This window comes from Spermophilus citellus (assembly GCF_964194105.1).
Source record: "Spermophilus citellus genome assembly, chromosome: 18".
NCBI classification, from domain to species: Eukaryota; Metazoa; Chordata; class Mammalia; order Rodentia; family Sciuridae; genus Spermophilus; species Spermophilus citellus.
In genome coordinates this window covers 19,539,445-19,543,802 of record NC_138200.1, presented here as the reverse complement: position 1 = coordinate 19,543,802, position 4,358 = coordinate 19,539,445, and the positions used below count along the sequence as shown (strand labels likewise).

The window sequence follows — 4,358 nt, the reverse complement described above, 5'->3', positions numbered from 1 at the left end:
CTCTGCAGGCCTGCGGCTCAGATCCCCACCTGCCTAACAGACAGAGAGGCCAGGAGCATGGGAAAAGCGCGGGAGGCCCAGGGGCTGCCCGCGAAGGGCAGTGGACATTGTGGGGCTGGATGCCATACATAGCAGGTCCCTCAGAGGCTTAAAGAAACATCAAAATCAGGGAAAAAAAAAAACCCTGGAAAATTCTAAGTATTTATTTCTAAGCAATGAATTCTTCTAGTGTAAAAACCAGGCTTTGCCCCCATTCAAGGATACATTGGTTCATACACTGAGGTGGGGAACCTTGGTTGGACAGAAGCTGGATGCTGTCCTATGGGTGGGGACTGTGCTCAGTCTTACTGGGTGGCTTTAAACCTGTGTGTGACATTCTTGGCACTTGATGAATCTGCAGTTTCCACTTCTTGGTGTCCACTCCTACAGCCTGCTTCTGACCTCAGGATCCCATGGGCAGTGCCCAAGCATGGATCTTCCTCGTGCCCAGTCCTCCCCTGCCTTTCCTTAGCCAGGGGCCACCTCCTTCCACTGATCAAGTTTGTACGGTCAAGAACAGTGGGAGTCAGGGGCTGTCCTCATCTCCTCCCAACCTGGGGGGAGGGGGTCCTCATGTCCTCCCTATCCCCACCTCCCCTAAGCAGGATCAGGCTTTTGCTCCTTCTACGGGGTCTTATATTGTCTTCTCACTTTCCCAAATAAATAGTATAGATAATATAACCTCCAGGCGTAATAAAAATCAGTCTAATGTCCCAACTTTAAGGGACAAATAAAAGGAAAGTAGCTTGTGTTTTTATGACACATGTTTATTTGAGAAATGCTTGGATACAATCTACAGAGGATTCAGAGGCTGGTCATGAGGAATGGTCAAGGCTGTAGCTGCAACAGTCGCAGGTAGGGGTGGGAGCATCCTTCCAGGCTCAGGTACCTGCTTGAGCCACCGTGTCATCTCAGGGATGTGTTTTTCCAAGACTGCAAACATATCTTGGTTAATTTTTGAACAAAATCGGGCTCCATCTCCGCTTGATTGTTTTATTGACTCCTTGGGAAATTCTGTATTTGGAAACTGTAAGACAGAAGTAGGTTCTTACTATAGTTTGGATAAGTGTCCCCCAAGGCTAAGCATGAAAGGCTTTGTCTCCAGCCCTAGCACTAATGGAGGGGTAGGACCTTTAGGAGGTGGGGCCTAGTGGAAGGAAGTTAGGTAATTGGGATGTGTCCTTGAAGGAGACATTGGAATCCTAGCCCCTCCTGTCTCTCTGTCTGTCTCTCCCGCTTCCTGACTGCCATGATGTGAACAGACCTCCCTTAGCATGTGCTCCTGACATGATGTACTGTGCCCCACTGGCCCAAAGCAACAAGACCAAGAGACGAAACCTCTGAAATTGTGAGTCAAATCAACCTTTCCTCTTTTTAAGTTGATTATCTCAGGTGTTTAGTCACACTGATGGAAAGGTAACTAATAGTTCCTGGCTCTGGTTATTATCAGTAGGGTTTTCACCTACCCAGAATCCTCAGCACTGTGGACATGTTGGGCTGAGTAAAGATGCAATGTTGGATGCCTGGCAGCATCTGTGGCCTCTAACTACTAACTGACAATAGCACGCCCCAGTACACAGCAAGCAAGAGTCTCTAGACATTGCTAAATATCTTTTGAGAGGCAGAACTGCTCATTGTTGGGAACCACTGACCTAGACAAATGTCAGTAGAATACTTGGATGCCATGTGGGATACAGGACATTAATGTTGGCCAGAACACCCCTGTATCCCAGGTCCCCACCACCCAATGTTTACAGAAGTCTGCTGTGATTTGAAAATGTTTCCCCAAAATTTATGTGTTGGAAACTTAATCCCCAAAGTCATATGTTAGTTTTTTTTAAGAGGTGGGACTTTGGGAGGTGAGTGACATTGTTACAAGAGCAAGTTTTCTTTGGCTCCATGCTCTGCCTTGCCATTTTGATACCTTCTGCCATGTTAGAATGTAGCAAGGAGGCCCTCACCAGATGCCAGAACCTTGATATTGGACTTCCCAGACTCCAGAATCAGGAGCTAAACAAACCTCCTTTTTTTAAAAAAATAAATTAACCAGTCTCAGGTATTTTGTCATAGCAACAGAAAATGGACTAAGAATATCTCCATTCTCACAACCAAAGTCTCCCTCAGTCTACCTCATGGGAGAAGTTCAACCACAGTTGAGGGACTTTGCCTGATTCTCTAAGACAGATGTGTGGACCGTCACGCTCCTTCCCTGTATACACGGTGAGAGCTGCTGTCCTCATTTCTCCCTCAGGCTGGTGACTGTTCAGCTGTTTCCTCACTGGCCCCTGTGGGGACATCTGACTCATCCCTGCCCTAACTCCCATTGCCCCTATAGCTCTTGCCTTTCTGTCCCCCCCCCATTCCTAGCCCCCACTTCCTGCTTCTTGGAGCACTGACAGGCCCTGGCATCCCTTTCTCCTGCAGTCACCCTGGAATTGCATCTGGTCCTCGCTCTGGCAGAGCCCTCTCAGCCCGGGAGTCTTCCCCCAGAAGTCCTCTCAAGCTGGCCCCTCCCCTGAAGGCTGGGCCAGCCCTCCCTCCCAGGCTCCCCCCGCCCCCCCTGGGCAGCTCCCATCTTGTTCCTCATCTGAATTCCCTTCCCCTGCAGATACCCTCCCTCCCAGCCAGGAGCCCTCCTCTGTGCAACATCCCAGTTCCAGCTCAGAGACTGTCTTCTAAGTGACACATAAATATTGGTGGCAAAGTGGAGGCCCTGACTCAGTTCAATTCTGCCTTCGAAAGCCCCTGCCCCAAACAGAAGTGGGTACATTCTAAGGAGCAGCCCCGGGAGTGGGGTGGACGGGGTTAGAGTGCAGGAGGGGATTCTTGCCTCCAGGCCTGAAGCTTCTGCTCTTCTCCTGTGGGAATTTGGGGAAGCGTGCCCTGAGCCTCAGTTGGCAAGATTCTGGGTGCTGTTGCCTATCAGGCCTTTCCTCCAGTTCCTTCAGGTAGGTAGATGTTGGAATTTTTCCATCCGAATTTTCCCACCAGGAAAGAACTGCTTCAAGCCAAATTAGAATTAAGGTAGGGAGAGCACTGGGGATAATGGGGGTACCCCAGTTCCTACCTAGGGGACCCCTTGGGAGTACAAGCCTCTATCTAGACCAGGTACCCTGAACTTCTAGCTCCTACAGGGGTGCCTGGGGCATTGAGCATCCTGCAGTGTCCACCTCCCTCTTCCTCTGCCCCTAGGCCTTACCTGGCCTCATGCCAGGTGAGCAGGCTAGGGTCAGGGGCAGGGGCAGGAAAAGCTGCAGCCGCCCCCACTGGCCCATTCTTCAACCCACTTGGCCCCTAGCCCACCTCTGCCAGAGGCACCGGCCTCTCCTGTCCTGCTCTGCTCTGCTGTGATGTGCCAGGCTCCTGGGGCACCTCCTCTGCATAATATAGGGACTGGAGGCTGGCGGGGGAGTGTGGGTGAAGGGTTGCCACTTCAAGCTGGCAGGACGGGGTGTACAGTTGATGGACACCTGGGTCCTGGGAAATCATAAGAAGTAGAACCCCGACACCCTGCAGGGTTCACCCCCCCTCCCCCACCAGCCTGTCTTCTATCCCTCTAAGCTCCTACCCGGCCTCAGGGCTTCCAGCTGGGAAATGGGACAAGGGACACTTACCCTCCTCTCCTGGTAGTGACTGAAATGGAAAAGACAGAAGCATAGCTGATCAGCCCCCTCGGGCCAGCAGGGCCTGGGGTTTCAGGCCCCCAGCACTGCTGTGTGCTGTTGGTCATGCGTGCCCCAAGCCTCAGTTGGCAGGGCTCTGGGCACCATCGCCTACCAGGCCTTTCCCCCAGTTCCTCCGGCTCCCCTCTGTGATTCAGGCAGCCTGGCCCAGGCTCAGCAGGAGGCCGCTCTTGGCTAAAGAGGCTGCGCAGCTCCTGGGCCTGGCTTGTGTCAGGCCATGGGCCCAAGTCCATGCGGGCTTTCTCTTGAGATGGTTCCTTGGCTTCTGATGAGCTTGCCAACCTCCTTCCTACCTGGGATCTTGCTGCTTCTCAATCTTGGTCTCCTGGCTCGGCCCCAGATTTGTCTTTTACGGGAACAACTGTGAGGCCTGCCTGGGAGTCCCCAGTGGCCGTGTAGCCTCCTCTCTAGGCCTCCCTCCCTGGACGGACTAGCTGGGCAGGCACACTTGGGGGTGGGGTGGGTGGCTGGTGGGGTGCAGCTGGCCTAGTGGGACACTGAGGACCCTCTTCCCGGAGGGCCCGAGGACATCCCCCATGGGCCCCATGTGGCTCTGGTCACGTGGGAGGGCTGAGCCACGAGGGAGGGTGTGAGAGTGACTGTGTGGGTGCAGGTGCCCCAGAGCACGCCCCTGTG

General features: G+C 53.2%; 1 long non-coding RNA gene across 1 annotated transcript; it reads right to left on the bottom strand.

Annotated features, from left to right (window-relative positions):
* Window positions 1–817: 817 nt before the first annotated feature.
* Window positions 818–3,770, bottom strand: LOC308638346. The gene is made up of 3 exons (XR_014019824.1): window positions 3,654–3,770; window positions 2,207–2,324; window positions 818–1,066 (listed from the first exon to the last, which is right to left on the bottom strand). It is a non-coding gene; the product is annotated as an uncharacterized lncRNA (long non-coding RNA).
* Window positions 3,771–4,358: the final 588 nt, after the last annotated feature.